The sequence below is a fragment of the Parambassis ranga genome, chromosome 14, assembly GCF_900634625.1.
Source record: "Parambassis ranga chromosome 14, fParRan2.1, whole genome shotgun sequence".
Lineage (NCBI taxonomy): Eukaryota > Metazoa > Chordata > Actinopteri > Ambassidae > Parambassis > Parambassis ranga.
In genome coordinates, this window is record NC_041034.1 from 4,930,717 (window position 1) to 4,948,509 (window position 17,793).

The window sequence follows — 17,793 nt, forward strand, 5'->3', positions numbered from 1 at the left end:
GTAATATTGTAAATAATGTATAGTCGTTGTATGGCTCCTTAATGCCATCCAGCCAGGTCTGACAGTACTTAAGAGTTTTATTATAGTTCAGCATGTTTCATAGAGAGAAAAAAACTGACACGTGTCATTAAATCACAACCATGCGGTTCCATGTGTCCATATGTAAAACAGACAGCACATTCACTCAGTATGAGACTTAAAAAGAGAAAGATGATAACAAACATTAATGACATTCTCTCTCAGTGAGGTGTGATTCTTTGTTCTGTAGCTCTCTGTTCAACAAAAACGAAACACACGAGTCACGACACGCACATGTCGGGTGCTCATTCATAGCTGACCGGGCTACTTCCGACACAGCCCAAACGTCGGTTCCGAGTCTCCGACAGCTACATAAAGCTTTATTTAAAACACAAAGTGATAAAATAATGATTGGGGGGGAAATACTAACTGTCGAGCGCTTGTTTTCACAAATATTGTTTCATTGACAACACTGAGCTCTGTATATTTCCCATCACTAGTCTGACTCAGCGCTATTAGCATTGTTAGATGCAGCCCAATAGCAAAACTAGCTAGCTTACCTGTAATACACCTGAGAGTCTTTCTATTGACTGTTCAGTTGTCTTCTAGGCACGTAGTTAATTCAGACAGTGTACAGATAAAGTCGTTCACTGTTTTGGGTAATTACATTTAAAACAACAGTCCGCCAAATTAGCGTTTTTCTTTTTTGGGGGTATGTTTATGAAACACAACCTACCAGGAAATAAAGCCACTCCTTCAATTGTTAGCATTGTAGCAAACAAGCTAACGTGCGCAGTCACTACTAGGAGTAAGTAACTCCTCCCGTGAAGTAAATTAAATACTTCTGTGTCCAGTAGTAGTAACGTTACATATATTTCCTGATAAGGTGACACACTTTAACTGTTGTTCAGCAACCTTCCAACACTTTCCCTTTACTTTGTTTCACCGCACGCAGCTAACCGCGAGCTAAGCCCGGAGAGCAGTTTAGCTAGCTGAAGTAGAAACAGCGTTTGATAAAAGTTATACAACAAAATCACATACCTCCGGATAGCTGTGGTCTTTAGCTGTGGTCTTCGTATATTCTCAGGAGGCCGCGTCCTCCTGAGGATCCTCCGGAGGATCCTCCACCGTTGGTAAATGGGACGGTCTGGCCTTCAAAGCACTTCCTGATTGTGGCGCGACGTCATAAATTTTGCCCCGGGAAAAACAAAAGCAGCGACAGCGACACAACACGGACTACACAACAAACGGGACAACAGTGTGGATTTAGACATTTGGAATATTTTAATATATTTATTTGTTGTTGGAGGAAGAGGAGAGGCGGCTCCAGCGGCAGCAAAACCGGTGACGGCTCATTTTCTTCAGGCTGGGAGAGCGCAGTGGGGAGGTGACGGTAAGCTGCTGTTTAACCATATTATTGATCATAATTAATATACCGGTTACTGAGCAAACGCTAGATATATAACCAGTAGACAAATATGATTAAATGTAATTTATATTTGATTCAATTGTAAGACTTGATACAGGGTCTGTTTGTAATTTTAATACTTTAAATAAATAGCTAAATGTGTACGAACCCTGCAAATAACCCTGAAACCACTGCTTTAATGTGTCATTAAGCATCAGGTCTGTCACTGCACCAGAGAATTACTGCTGGGTGGAGGAGAGTGGGGCTCCCTGCAGGACCAGCTGTCTGTCCTGGAGGAGGTGTACTGACCATCATCACCTTTGGAGGGTGAGGATACATATTTTATAGCTTTTCATATTTTAAGCTGCGTTGGAAGCCGCTCTGTTGAAGTTATTATTTTTATTTTTGCCCTTTTTAAAAACATCTTTAGTAACATGGCAGCCGCCGATCGTCCGCTCTGCAAACCCTGATGGACGATGTGGTGGACAGAGGAGACAGACACCCCCCTCCCCCAGATGATGTCCCACTCACAGCCAGAGGACTCCAAGGTCTTCACCGTGGCATCATCCAGTCCAGCAGCACCAAGGACTCCTGCTCAGCCAAACATTTATATATATGTTCTTTGTGAATAGTATTTTCTGCTGATTTTTATAAATAATAAACTGCACATTTTCATAATGCCCACTGGTAAATAGTTAGAAATGTTCAAACTGTGTCTTTGTAAATATTGTACATAACACAACACACACACAATAAATGATTTACTGTTGTCACTGAGAAGTTGTTCAAAAGTTTATTAAATTATAAATAGGTGATGAAACACATGATGTAACAAGGTTAGAAGAGTTTAAGAACACAGAGACAAGAACGATTTAATATCATCCTTTAATTTAATAAGTAACATTTAAATAACACAGAACATAAAATCACTGCTGTCCACCATCCTCTCAATGAGCTGAGGTCTGTCCGCTCTTTCTCTGCTCTCCCCCCCCCTCTCTCTCTCTCTCCCTCCCTCTCCAGTCTCATCTCCTCCGTTATCAATTGTCAGGTTTCTTCTGTTTCTCTCTGCTCCTCCTTCAACAAAATGCCAACAGGCAGAATGACCGTTTGATATAATAACGATAATATTGCTCCTCACGTGAACTATACTTTATACTGTACTACAGTACACAGTCCAGAAACAACATTCAATCAAAGCGTTTAGTTTTAGCGCCTCGTATCAACAGGACGTCATGTTTGTAAATATAAAACTCATTTTTTTAATGCCACTTTCACTACTAGCATTTTAAAACTCTCGAACTAATGCTCTTTACTTACATTTAAATGTGAATTCGGCACTCCTGCCGGTGCCGCTGCCGCTCGCTTGGTCCGTCATTGTACTATTGGACAAAAAGTAGGTCGCAAAGCATTGTGGGATATTTAAGGCCACGAAGGATGGTAGCGATGCGTCCTCCAAATTCAGGCAAAAGGAGGACGCATTTGGAGGACGCATTTGAAGGACCCTTCGACTTTTGGCGAATTGGGACAGCCTTCGCGCAGCTTTGTGACGTAAGCGGCCTTAAAATGCGCACTCCGAAGGATGCAGACCCTGAATTGGGACACAGCCAACGTTTGAAGGGGCGGGAGGAGAGATTCTTCTTCTTCTCCTCTGCTGGCTTCCGGTGAGGAGAGGTGGGTGATGGCGCCCTCTACAGATACACAATGCTGTTTTTAATTTGATTTATTCAATACATTAGATGCAGACTGTTAGATATTTGTTTACAGAATCTGAGAACACCCGTGATGTTTTATTTTACTTTGCATCAGTTTCACATGTAATACTACAAATAAATGAAATGTCAAAACAGTTTGTTTTCTTTTAGAATAGAATAGAATAGAATATACTTTATTAATCCCTTTGGGAAGGTCCCTCGGGGAAATTTGGGTACCAGCAGCACTACAACACCAACAGTCAGAGCAAGAGTTAAATAGAATCAGGCTCTGTCTGAACGCCGCTTGCTGCTCTCTGCTCATACCCCGCTGCAGGAAACCATATCGATGCTGCAGTGCTGCTGAGGAGTCCAGTGACAGGAAGGTTGTGAGGACGGGATCCAAGGAGATATCAGGGATGATGCTGGCATCTCGTGCCACAGAGAACAGCTGGTGGACGGTGGCTGGAGAAGGAAGACACAAACCGCGGCCCATCGGGATCATGGCTGCAACTGTCAGTTTAACCAGTGTGTGCTGAGTGTTATCTCTGTGTGTTTATTCGGCCCATTCAGGAGGATGTTATCAACGTGACCAGTCCACCATAGAGAGCATGAACAGGAATACAAATGCATGACCTCTTTGTTTAATGAAACAAGGTTTATGCACAAACCTCAGATGTCCTGTAGTTTGAGTCTACATGTTCTGTTTGCAGCCTGTTTCACTGCAGCTGTGGACATAAACAGGCTGAATAGTCTTTTACATCGTTCATTGTTTATGAAAATAGGGCCTTCCTGTTTTATGCAAGTTTGTTTTGAAGGACATGAACAAATGATTTTAGTTGCTATGACTGCTTTGCTGTTTTTTTCCACAGTGGCTGCATAATAATTGATCATATTAATTATAACGCTGCGGTCTCTCACACTTTGGATGGGTCAATACTCCGTTCTATTCAGAGCATGCCTGTCTGTGCTCATCTGCCCCTCAGCCTAGGATAAATATTAACAAAATCTTCTGTCTGCTGTGACAAAATCAATACAATCTTTTTTACAATTTTTTTTAGCTCAATTTTTGAATATACTGATAAAGTTTCTTATCTATATCTAAAAGGAGATTATATCTCTGTAAGCTATATTTAGGAATTTATACTCAATAGCATGAAAAATCAAGTGTTCCAAATGTTTTGACATCATAGAAGAATTACAAAACCAGAAATGTTATCCCTGCAACTGAACGGAACAGTCACATTGGCATTTTAGACACTATTAAACACCATTAAACACGAACACTGAACATTAAGAGACTTGACTTAGACTTGCCCATTCTCCCATGGGCCCACCACCGGTGGGAGGAACCGTAAGGGGCCGGTGCAGAGTGGATTGGGTGGCAGTCGAAGGCGGGGGCCTCGGCAACCTGATCACCGGCCACAGAAACTGGCGCTGGGGACATGGAATGTCACCTCGCTGGGGGGGAAGGAGCCTGAGCTTGTGCGGGAGGCCGAGCGGTACCGACTAGATATAGTCGGGCTCGCCTCCACGCGCAGCTTGGGTTCTGGAACTCAACTCCTTGAGAGGGGTTGGACTCTCTTCTATTCTGGAGTTGCCCATGGTGAGAGGCGGCGGGCTGGTGTGGGCTTGCTTATAGCCCCACAGCTTAGCTGCCATGTGTTGGAGTTTTCCCCAGTATGTGAGAGGGTCGCCTCCCTGCGCCTCCGGGTTGGGGAGAGGTCTCTGTGGTTTCGGCGTATGCGCCGAACAGCAGTGTAGAGTACTTGACCTTCTTACAGTCTCTGGGAGGGGTGCTGGATGGCACCCCAACCGGGGACTCTGTCATCTTGCTGGGAGACTTCAACGCCCACGTGGGCAGTGACAGTAACACCTGGAGAGGCGTGATTGGGAGGAACGGCCTCCCCGATCTGAACCCGAGTGGTGTTTTGTTATTGGACTTCTGTGCTGGGCATGGTTTGTCCATAACGAACACCATGTTCGAGCACAAGGTTGTCCATCGGTGCACCTGGCACCAGGACACCCTAGGCCGGAGGTCGATGATCGATTTTGTAATCGTGTCAGCCGACCTTCGACCTTGTGTTTTGGACACTCGGGTGAAGAGAGGGGCTGAGCTGTCAACTGATCACTACCTGGTGGTGAGTTGGATCCGTTGGCGGGGGAAGAGGCTGGACGGGCCCGGCAGGCCCAAACGTACTGTGCGGGTCTGCTGGGAGCGTTTGGCCGAACCCTCCGCTAGGGAGATCTTCAACTCCCACCTCCGGGAGAGCTTCACCCAGATTCCGAGGGAGGCTGGAGACATTGAGTCGGAGTGGACTATGTTTTCCACCTCCATTGTCGATGCAGCTGGCCGAAGCTGCGGCCGCAAGGCCTCTGGTGCCTGTCGTGGCGGCAATCCCCGGACCCGGTGGTGGACACCGGAGGTCAGGGATGCCGTCAAGCTGAAGAAGGAGTCCTATCGGGCCTGGTTGGCTTGTGGGACTCCTGAAGCAGCTGATGGGTATCGGCAGGCCAAGCGTGCTGCAGCAAGGGCAGTTGTAGAGGCAAAAACTCGGGCCTGGGAGGAGTTCGGGGAGGCCATGGAGGAGGACTATCGGTCAGCCTCAAAGAGATTCTGGCAAACCGTCCGGCGCCTCAGGAGGGGGAAGCAGTACTCTGCCAACACTGTATTCAGTGGAGGTGGGGAGCTGTTGACCTCGACTGAGGGGGTGGTTGGACGGTGGAAAGAGTACTTTGAGGGCCTCCTCAATCCCACCAACACGCCTTCCATTATGGAAGCGGAGGCTGATGACTCAGTGGTGGACTCGTTCATCACCTGTGCTGAAGTTGCCGAGGTAGTCAAAAAGCTCCCTGGCGGCAAGGCACCGGGGGTGGATGAGATTCGCCCTGGGTACCTTAAGTCTCTGGATGTTGTGGGGCTGTCTTGGTTGACACGCCTCTGCAACATCGCGTGGCAATCGGGGGCAGTGCCGCTGGACTGGCAGACCGGGGTGGTGGTCCCTCTTTTTAAAAAGGGGGACCGGAGGGTGTGCTCCAACTACAGGGGGATCACACTCCTCAGCCTCCCTGGGAAGGTCTACGCCAGGGTACTGGAGAGGAGAATTAGGCCTATAGTCGAACCTCGGATTAAGGAGGAGCAATGTGGTTTTCGTCCTGGCCGCGGAACACTGGACCAGCTCTATACCCTCCGCAGGGTGCTGGAGGGTTCATGGGAGTTCGCCCAACCAGTCCACATGTGTTTTGTGGACTTGGAGAAGGCGTTCGACCGTGTCCCTCGCGGCATCTTGTGGGAGGTGCTCTGGGAGTATGGGGTCCGTGGCCCTCTGCTGAGGGCCGTTAGGTCCCTGTATGGCCGGAGCAGGAGTTTGGTTCGTATTGCCGGCAGTAAGTCAGACCTGTTCCCAGTGCATGTTGGACTCCGGCAGGGCTGCCCTTTGTCACCGGTTCTGTTCATAATTTTTATGGACAGAATTTCTAGGCGCAGCGAGGGACCGGAGGGGATCTGGTTCGGGAACCATAGGATTTCATCTCTGCTTTTTGCAGATGATGTTGTCCTGTTGGCTTCATCGAGCCGGGACCTCCAGTGTGCACTGGGACGGTTTGCAGCCGAGTGTGAAGCGGCTGGGATGAGAATCAGCACCTCCAAGTCTGAGGCCATGGTTCTCGACCGGAAAAAGGTAGTCTGTCCTCTCTGGGTCGGAGGAGAGTTCCTGCCCCAAGTGGAGGAGTTTGTGTATCTCGGGGTCTCGTTCACGAGTGAGGGGAAAATGGAGCGGGAGATTGACAGACGGATCGGTGCAGCTTCCGCAGTAATGCGGTCGCTGTACCGGTCTGTTGTGGTGAAGAAGGAGCTGAGCCGGAAGGCGAAGCTCTCGATTTACCGGTCAATCTACGTTCCTACCCTCACCTATGGTCATGAGCTTTGGGTAGTGACCGAAAGAATGAGATCGCGAATACAGGCGGCCGAAATGAGTTTCCTTCGAAGGGTGGCTGGGCGCTCCCTTAGAGATAGGGTGAGAAGCTCAGTCACCCGAGAGGAGCTCGGAGTAGAGCCGCTGCTCCTCCACATCGAGAGGAGCCAGCTGAGGTGGCTCGGGCATCTGGTTCGGATGCCTCCTGGACGCCTCCCTGGGGAGGTGTTCCGGGCATGTCCCACTGGGAGGAGGCCCCGGGGAAGACCCAGGACGCGGTGGAGAGACTATGTCTCTCGGCTGGCCTGGGAACGCCTCGGGATTCCCCCAGAGGAGCTGGAAGAAGTGTCTGGTGAGAGGGAAGTTTGGGTGTCCCTGCTTAGACTGCTGCCCCCGCGACCCGGCCCCGGATAAGCGGTAGAAGATGGATGGATGGATGGATGGACTTAGACTTGCCGTCAGTGACTTGAGGCTTGAACCTGGAAGATATTTCACACAACACAAGATTCCATCCAGACTTACTGCAGAACAGTGAGTGAAGATGGATTGCTTCATTTGGCCATCACTAGTCCTGGCTATAATCGAGGAGCGTCAAATTAAGTGTGACCCGAGTCCTAATGAATAAACTGCGAGTCCCCATCTCTACCTAACACCACAGTCAGCATTAATTAGGTTCTGCGCTTGAACCACTCATATGGTAAATACACCAGAACCACCACCTGTTATTATTTATATTGTTATATCTTATTAAATATTTAACAAAATGACACTTATAGGCTATTTTTTATTTTTTTTTAAAGTGTGTGTGTGAGAGAGAGACAAGAGGGCTTCTTCTTGGAGGTGGACTTAAATCTGAGAATTTACTGAGACTTTTTTCCCTCAGAATTGTCGAATTCTGGAAAAAAACAAGTAAAAATCTGTTATGTGGGGTGTAGTTCTTAATACAAAAACAACAAAATTACAAGGCCAGAGTTCAACACAAGGTGACCCAATGGGCAAAAGTTCGGGAAGAAGACAAAGTTCATAAATGGCCAGGGGGCCAAAACAGAGTCAAACTGGCCAGAGGGCCAAAACAGTCAGGGGTTTGGGACCTTCTGGGTCCTGGCAGCTGCCCAACAGAGGCAAGGAAAAGGGCAAAAGGGCCAGTGGGGGCAGAGTCGCGGGCCCTCCAGGGTCCGGTCGGAAGCCCAGCATGGACAGGGGTGAGGACCCTCCGGGGTCCGGGTGGCAGCACAGCAGGGACATGGCTGAGGGCTCTCTGGGGTCCGGGCAGAAGACCACCAGCGATGGAGACGCGGACCCTCCAGGGTCCGGGCGGAAGACCACCAGCGATGGAGACGCGGACCCTCCAGGGTCCGGGCGGAAGACCACCAGCGATGGAGACGCGGACCCTCCAGGGTCCGGGCGGAAGACCACCAGCGAGGACGAGACGACAAACCCTCCTGGGTCCGGGCTGAAGACCAGTGAGGACGAGACGACAAACCCTCCTGGGTCCGGGCTGAAGACCAGTGGAGACGATGAGGCTGACCCACCAGGGTCAGGGCAGAAGGTCGGCGGAGACGAGGCTGCGGACCCTCCAGGGTCCGGGCAGAAGGTCGGCGGAGACGATGAGTCTGACCCACCAGGTTCAGGGCAGACAGTCAGCAGAGATGAGGAGGCTGACCCACCAGACGAGGAGGCTGACCCTCCAGGGTCAGGGCAGAAGGTCAGCGGAGACGGTGAGGCTGACCCACCAGGGTCAGGGCAGAACACCAGCGAAGACGAGGCCGCGGACCCTCCAGGGTCCGGGCAGAACACCAGCGAAGACGAGGCCGCGGACCCTCCAGGGCCCGGGCAGAACACCAGCGCCGAAGACGAGGCCGCGGGCCCTCCAGGGTCCGGGCAGAACACCAGCGCCGAAGACGAGGCAGAAGACCCTCCAGGGTCCCGACAGGAAGCCAGAGCCGAAGACGAGGCAGAAGACCCTCCAGGGTCCCGACAGGAAGCCAGAGCCGAAGACGAAGCAGAAGACCCTCCAGGGTCCCGACAGGAAGCCAGAGCCGAAGACGAAGCAGAAGACCCTCCAGGGTCCCGACAGGAAGCCAGAGCCGAAGACGAAGCAGAAGACCCTCCAGGGTCCCGACAGGAAGCCAGAGACGAAGACGAAGCAGGGGGCCCTCCAGGGTCCCGACAGGAAACCAGAGACGAAGACGAAGCAGAAGACCCTCCAGGGTCCGGACAGGAAGCCAGAACCGAAGACGAGGCAGGGGACCCTCCGGGGTCCGGACAGGAAGCCAAGGCAGGGGACCCTCCGGGGTCCGGACAGGAAGCCAAGGCAGGGGACCCTCCGGGGTCCGGACAGGAAGCCAAGGCAGGGAACCCTCCGGGGTCCGGACAGGAAGCCAAGGCAGGGGACCCTCCGGGGTCCGGACAGGAAGCCAAGGCAGGGAACCCTCCGGGGTCCGGACAGGAAGCCAAGGCAGGGGGCCCTCCGGGGTCCCGACAGGAAACCAGAGACGGGGACCCTCCAGGGTCCCGACAGGAAACCAGAGCAGGGGACCCTCCAGGGTCCCGACAGGAAACCAGAGCAGGGGACCCTCCAGGGTCAGGGCTGGAAGCCAGAGTTGGGGGTTCCCCAGTGACTGGACCAGTCGCTGGGGCTGAGAGTCCTTCTGGGTCAGGACGTGGACCCAGATCTGATGACCCTCCAGGGTCAAGGCTGGATGCACCCCCAGCATCCAGACAGGTGACCTCCAGTGTCTCTGCCACCCCTGTGTTGGTAGGAAGTCCTCTGCGGGGGGCACTGGAGGTCTCTGGGGCAGGCTGTGCCGTCTGGGGCCTGCCCTCTGGCCGAGGCGGGAGGAGTGATGACGTCGTCTGGAGCCCGCCCTCTGGCCGAGGCGGGAGAAGCGATGACGTCGTCTGGAGCCCACCCTCTGGCCGAGGCGGGAGAAGCGATGACGTCGTCTGGAGCCCGCCCTCTGGCCGAGGCGGGAGGAGCGATGCCGTCTGGAGTCCGCCCTCTGACGGAGCGGGGAGAAGCGACGTCGTCTGGAGTCCAGCCTCTGACGGAGCGGGGAGAAGCGACGTCGTCTGGAGTCCAGCTGGCTCCACTGAGGGCGAGGAAGGGGCCTCGCCCGGGTCTAGGGAAGAGGAGGCGGAGATTCCAGCTGGAGCAGACGAGAGCAGGCCAGCTGGCTCCACGGTAGAGTCCACCAGACTTCCAGCTGTCTCCAGAACAGCAGCTGGGCGGCGACGCCGACAGCGCCTGCGCCTTCCTGACGCCTCACCCAAAGAGGGAAACCTCATGGCCAGCCGAGTACCTTCAAACAGTGGCCCAAATTTGGGAAGGAGGGCATAATCGGAGATAAACTCCCAGTTTGCCAAGAAGAACTGCCTACGCTCCTCCACCCCCTTCAAGGCAGAAACATAATCAAACAAATAGTCTGCTGGGTCCATTATGGTCAGTTCTTCTGTTATGTGGGGTGTAGTTCTTAATAGGACCCAAGCGCAGACAAAATAATGTTCAAAAAAAAGGGAGCTTTATTTAAAGACAACACAAAAACCAGTCCAGAGGAGCAGGTAAACGAAAGGAGGGCTACTGGGAACAGTGCCAAACAAAAGGTAAAAAGTACAAAATAAACACAAAAGGATAAACCAAACCAAACCTGAGGATGATCGGGGAAACATGAGGAAACACGGAGGAAGAAGAAGGACGAAGAGGTGAATCACGAGGGAGTACACACGCGGGTGCACATGAGGAATCACAAGGGAGTACACACGGGGGTGCACATGGGGAATCACAAGGGAGTACACACGGGGGTGCACACGGGGAATCACAAGGGAAGAACTGACAAAGACAAAGGGAAGGCACAGGCTCTCCTTCACTTGTTCATGGAGAACTGCGTTTTTGAAGTTTCTGTGTTTCCTCCCGTCCTCTCTTATCCGCCTCAGCTGCCTCCTCCTGTTCTCTCTTTTCTTTCTGCAGCCTCCTTTTCAGCTCCTCCTCTAAGAAACACTTCTCTTCCGCCAGTTTTTGGATCAGACCATCTCTTTCCAGGACAGTCTGGTTGGCCTGGTCCAGGTCAGCTTGCAGAATGGATAGCATTTTTAATGACTCCACACATTTTTTAGTGCGTTGGTCCAGTACCTCGCTGACGTGTTCAGTGTCAGCGATGGACCGGTCCAGCTCCTCTAGCAGGGAACGATTCTCTTCTGCCAGCTTGTGGATCAGACCGTCTCTTTCCAGGACAGTCTGGTTGGCCTGGTCCAGCTCCTCTTGCAGGGAACACTTCTCTTCCGCCAGCTTGTGGATCAGACCGTCTCTTTCCAGGACAGTCTGGTTGGCCTGGTCGAGCTCCTCTTGCAGGGAACACTTCTCTTCCGCCAGCTTGTGGATCAGACCGTCTCTTTCCAGGACAGTCTGGTTGGCCTTGTCCAGCTCCTCTTGCAGGGAACACTTCTCTTCCGCCAGCTTGTGGATCAGACCGTCTCTTTCCAGGACAGTCTGGTTGGCCTGGTCCAGCTCCTCTTGCAGGGAACACTTCTCTTCTGCCAGCTTGTGGATCAGACCGTCTCTTTCCAGGACAGTCTGGTTGGCCTGGTCCAGCTCCTCTTGCAGGGAACACTTCTCTTCCGCCAGCTTGTGGATCAGACCGTCTCTTTCCAGGACAGTCTGGTTGGCCTGGTCCAGCTCCTCTTGCAGGGAACACTTCTCTTCCGCCAGCTTGTGGATCAGACCGTCTCTTTCCAGGACAGTCTGGTTGGCCTGGTCCAGCTCCTCTTGCAGGGAACACTTCTCTTCCGCCAGCTTGTGGATCAGACCGTCTCTTTCCAGGACAGTCTGGTTGGCCTGGTCCAGCTCCTCTTGCAGGGAACACTTCTCTTCCGCCAGCTTGTGGATCAGACCGTCTCTTTCCAGGACAGTCTGGTTGGCCTTGTCCAGCTCCTCTTGCAGGGAACACTTCTCTTCCGCCAGCTTGTGGATCAGACCGTCTCTTTCCAGGACACTCTGGTTGGCCTTGTCCAGCTCCTCTTGCAGGGAACACTTCTCTTCCGCCAGCTTGTGGATCAGACCGTCTCTTTCCAGGACAGTCTGGTTGGCCTGGTCCAGCTCCTCTTGCAGGGAACACTTCTCTTCCGCCAGCTTGTGGATCAGACCGTCACTTTCTAGGACAGTCTGGTTGGCCTGGTCCAGCTCCTCTTGCAGGGAACACTTCTCTTCCGCCAGCTTGTGGATCAGACCGTCTCTTTCCAGGACAGTCTGGTTGGCCTGGTCCAGCTCCTCTTGCAGGGAACACTTCTCTTCCGTCAGCTTGTGGATCAGACCGTCTCTTTCCAGGACAGTCTGGTTGGCCTGGTCCAGCTCCTCTTGCAGGGAACACTTCTCTTCCGCCAGCTTGTGGATCAGACCGTCTCTTTCCAGGACAGTCTGGTTGGCCTGGTCCAGCTCCTCTTGCAGGGAACACTTCTCTTCCGCCAGCTTGTGGATCAGACCGTCTCTTTCCAGGACAGTCTGGTTGGCCTGGTCCAGCTCCTCTTGCAGGGAACACTTCTCTTCTGCCAGCTTGTGGGTCAGACCGTCTCTTTCCAGGACAGTCTGGTTGGCCTGGTCCAGCTCCTCTTGCAGGGAACACTTCTCTTCTGCCAGCTTGTGGATCAGACCGTCTCTTTCCAGGACAGTCTGGTTGGCCTGGTCCAGCTCCTCTTGCAGGGAACACTTCTCTTCTGCCAGCTTGTGGATCAGACCGTCTCTTTCCAGGACAGTCTGGTTGGCCTGGTCCAGCTCCTCTTGCAGGGAACACTTCTCTTCCGCCAGCTTGTGGATCAGACCGTCTCTTTCCAGGACAGTCTGGTTGGCCTGGTCGAGCTCCTCTTGCAGGGAACACTTCTCTTCCGCCAGCTTGTGGATCAGACCGTCTCTTTCCAGGACAGTCTGGTTGGCCTGGTCCAGCTCCTCTTGCAGGGAACACTTCTCTTCTGCCAGCTTGTGGGTCAGACCGTCTCTTTCCAGGACAGTCTGGTTGGCCTGGTCCAGCTCCTCTTGCAGGGAACACTTCTCTTCTGCCAGCTTGTGGATCAGACCGTCTCTTTCCAGGACAGTCTGGTTGGCCTGGTCCAGCTCCTCTTGCAGGGAACACTTCTCTTCTGCCAGCTTGTGGATCAGACCGTCTCTTTCCAGGACAGTCTGCTTCTCAGTTTCTAGCTGGCTTTGGACTGAGCAAAGGTTAGAGACCAGCTCCTCACATCTAGAAGGATTTTTTGCTGCCTCCTTACGTTGCTTCTTTTCCACGTTCTCCCTCTCCTTGCGATCCTTCTTCTCCTGTTTCTCCCTTTCCTCACGTTCTTTCTTTTCCTGTTTCTCCCTCTCCTTACGATCCTTCTTCTCTTGATTCTCCCTCTCCTTGCGATCCTTCACACATTTTTTAGTGCGTTGGTCTAGTACCTCGCTGACGTGTTCAGTGTCAGCGATGGACCGGTCCAGCTCCTCTTGCAGGGAACACTTCTCTTCTGCCAGCTTGTGGATCAGACCGTCTCTTTCCAGGACAGTCTGGTTGGCCTGGTCCAGCTCCTCTTGCAGGGAACACTTCTCTTCCGCCAGCTTGTGGATCAGACCGTCTCTTTCCAGGACAGTCTGGTTGGCCTGGTCCAGCTCCTCTTGCAGGGAACACTTCTCTTCCGTCAGCTTGTGGATCAGACCGTCTCTTTCCAGGACAGTCTGGTTGGCCTGGTCCAGCTCCTCTTGCAGGGAACACTTCTCTTCCGCCAGCTTGTGGATCAGACCGTCTCTTTCCAGGACAGTCTGGTTGGCCTGGTCCAGCTCCTCTTGCAGGGAACACTTCTCTTCCGCCAGCTTGTGGATCAGACCGTCTCTTTCCAGGACAGTCTGGTTGGCCTGGTCCAGCTCCTCTTGCAGTTTAGAGACCAGCTCCTCATATCTGGAAGGATTTTTTGCTGCCTCCTTACGTTGCTTCTTTTCCACTTTCTCCCTCTCCTTGCGATCCTTCTTCTCCTGTTTCTCCCTTTCCTCACGTTCTTTCTTTTCCTGTTTCTCCCTCTCCTTACGATCCTTCTTCTCTTGATTCTCCCTCTCCTTGCGATCCTTCTTCTCCTGTTTCTCCCTTTCCTCACGTTCTTTCTTTTCCTGTTTCTCACTCTTCTTGCGATCCTTCTTCTCCTGTTTCTCCCTCTCCTCACGTTCTTTCTGCAACTTCTTTTCTGCATTTTTTTGCTCCTTCTTGGACATCTGAGGCTCGCTGAGTTTTTCTTCCAGGAGCTTCATCTCTCTGACGTCTTTAACGAACTGCTGCATGCTCTCAAGCCTTTTGTCTGTGACTGCAAGTCTCGGTCCTTCCAGTGGCGTAGGAAGCATTAAAAATGTGGGGGGGACACCTTCTGTTGGTGGGTGGTGAAAAAAAGTACATAAGTATATTATGAAATATAATAATATGAAGTAGTTGCGATTTCCTGTGGATTTTAACAGTGATTTTAACAGTGTTAAACTATTTTACCTACAGAAGTAAACACTTAATGACTATTTCAGAGACAGATTCAACAAAAACTCGGTGACAAACAGAAACTAGAAAAGCATTTCCTGAAGAAAATGCAAGTTTGATTGCCGCAGCTGAAGCATTGCTTTGAACACTGATGTGAAGGATTGCTCTAAATTGCTGGAGAATCTGCAATCTGAACTTAATTTGCTGAAACACAGTTAAGAATTTAGAAAGATGAAGCTCTTATCTGGAAAAGTAGAAAATGTTTTAATATTATGAAGATATGAAAGAGAAACAGCTGAAGACAAGAACAGTATGAAGTCACGACCTTAAAGAATAGCCTGTGAATATACCATATGAAAGGTCTGAGGGTGGAATAATACCATAAGACTATAAGAAGCTCAGGCTGTGTGATTTGAATGTGGAAAAGTAGTATACAGCTGAAGGATCATCAATATGACAGATATAATGCTTAAAGTCTGATAAAGACTACAAATATGGCTGCTTTGTATGCTTCTAGTGTGTCAGTCTGTCACCATGGTAACGGCCCTGCCTGCCTGCCTGCATCCATGGCAACCGGAATGTTTATCAGCTGCCCCTAACTGCAGCTCTCTCTTTCCCCCTCCTAATGCATTTCCTATGTAAAACCACCCTCCGAACAACGTCTTATATTCTCCAAACCGAAGACTTTAGACAAAAAATAAGAACACCGTCAGAATCCCAAGAAGTTGCTCTACACCTGGTACGATTTTTATGTCTGGGATGTCGAAGATGTGGAGATGGCGGCGAGTTAGAAAATATGGCAGCTCTGCTTCTCTGTTTTTGGTTTTACATTATGTCTCTGGTGCGCGCAGAGCAGGAAGAGAGTGACAACCAACCAATACTCCGTGCAGGGTCGTCTCGGAGGATTGGCTGATTATTTTTAGCATTTTATAGCTTCCACTGATGATTCATATTCTTCGTTTTAAAGTGAAACTGCCGAACTAATTAGTTGCTATCGGATTGTAAAGAGAAGTTACACTAATTTAACAAAAAGTGCATCAGAATGAAATCTCCTACCCTACCTTTAAAACACGGTGACATACAGAAACTAATTCCAAGTGAGACAACAGTTTTGTCAACCATAATAACATCAGTATATTTTGTTTGAACACAGTGGTCCTCTCATCATCTGAGTTTCAAAAAGTTGTTGGGCCATGAACCAAACTCTGCTTAATGCAGATAATACAGAAACACTGAAAACAGTAAGGCTTTAGCATGAGTTGGACACTTACAATAACGTTACTTCCTCCAGCTTTGACCACGCTCGCCCGAAGAAAGCCACTGGCTTTGTTAGCACCGTTACCATAGTAACGGGGCTTTGTTAGCTAACAAAGTGGCTTTGTTAGCACCGTTACTATAGTAACTATAGTAACTATAGTACTATAGTAACTATAGTAACAGAGCTACCGTTACTATAGTATTGCGTATTGCAGCGCTGTGGAGCTCACCCTGAAGCCACGCCTCCCAACCAGTCACTTCGGCCATCATGCACGCGCAGAGCAGGAAGAGAGTGAGAACCAGCCAACTATACGCGCAGGTGCGCCTTGTAAGATTGGCTGATGTTTTTAGTGTTTTATAGCTTCCACAGATGATCAATATTCTTCGTTTTAAAGCTAAATTGCCGAACTAATCGGTTGCTATCGGATTGTAAAGAGAAGTTACACTAATTTAACAAAAAGTGCATCAGAATGAAATCTCCTACCCTACCTTTAAAACACGGTGACATACAGAAACTAATTCCAAGTGAGACAACAGTTTTGTCAACCATACTGGTGCTACTACACTAACAGATTATACAAAACCTCCATATCTGCCGCCTTCTCTCATTTACAGAGACAAAAAATTGTTCACCTGATAGTTTTCCCGTCATCACTCACCTTAGCAATAGAACTTCCTTCACTGGACCTACGTGATGGCCCTGCCTCTGGCTCACTCTCAGTACTAACCTCAAATATAGATGGAGATGGAGAGATTGTGCATTACTTTTCAATTAACAACCAATATAAGTGAGCTTTAAAATATATATATCATCAATGAAATAACATCAGTATATTTTGTTTGAACACAGTGGTCCTCTCATCATCTGAGTTTCAAAAAGTTGTTGGGCCATGAACCAAACTCTGCTTAATGCAGATAATACAGAAACACTGAAAACAGTAAGGCTTTAGCATGAGTTGGACACTTACAATAACGTTACTTCCTCCAGCTTTGACCACGCTCGCCCGAAGAAAGCCACTGGCTTTGTTAGCACCGTTACCATAGTAACGGGGCTTTGTTAGCTAACAAAGTGGCTTTGTTAGCACCGTTACTATAGTAACTATAGTACTATAGTAACTATAGTAACAGAGCTACCGTTACTATAGTATTGCGTATTGCAGCGCTGTGGAGCTCACCCTGAAGCCACGCCTCCCAACCAGTCACTTCGGCCATCATGCACGCGCAGAGCAGGAAGAGAGTGAGAACCAGCCAACTATACGCGCAGGTGCGCCTTGTAAGATTGGCTGATGTTTTTAGTGTTTTATAGCTTCCACAGATGATCAATATTCTTCGTTTTAAAGCTAAATTGCCGAACTAATCGGTTGCTATCGGATTGTAAAGAGAAGTTACACTAATTTAACAAAAAGTGCATCAGAATGAAATCTCCTACCCTACCTTTAAAACACGGTGACATACAGACACTAATTCCAAGTGAGACAACAGTTTTGTCAACCATACTGGTGCTACTACACTAACAGATTATACAAAACCTCCATATCTGCCGCCTTCTCTCATTTACAGAGACAAAAAATTGTTCACCTGATAGTTTTCCCGTCATCACTCACCTTAGCAATAGAACTTCCTTCACTGGACCTACGTGATGGCCCTGCCTCTGGCTCACTCTCAGTACTAACCTCAAATATAGATGGAGATGGAGAGATTGTGCATTACTTTTCAATTAACAACCAATATAAGTGAGCTTTAAAATATATATATCATCAATGAAATAACATCAGTATATTTTGTTTGAACACAATAGTCCTCTCATCATCTGAGTTTCAAAAAGTTGTTGAGCCATGAACCAAACTCTGCTTAATGCAGATAATACAGAAACACTGAAAACAGTAAGGCTTTAGCATGAGTTGGACACTTACAATAACGTTACTTCCTCCAGCTTTGACCACGCTCGCCCGAAGAAAGCCACTGGCTTTGTTAGCACCGTTACCATAGTAACGGGGCTTTGTTAGCACCGTTACCATAGTAACGGGGCTTTG

At 49.9% G+C, this 17,793-nt stretch overlaps 1 long non-coding RNA gene across 1 annotated transcript; it reads right to left on the reverse strand.

Annotated features, from left to right (window-relative positions):
* Window positions 1-14,178: 14,178 nt before the first annotated feature.
* On the reverse strand, window positions 14,179-17,436 carry LOC114446148 (uncharacterized). The gene is made up of 3 exons (XR_003671731.1): window positions 17,365-17,436; window positions 16,420-16,483; window positions 14,179-14,402 (listed from the first exon to the last, which is right to left on the reverse strand). It is a non-coding gene; the product is annotated as an uncharacterized LOC114446148 (long non-coding RNA).
* Between the last annotated feature and the right edge of the window lie 357 nt (window positions 17,437-17,793).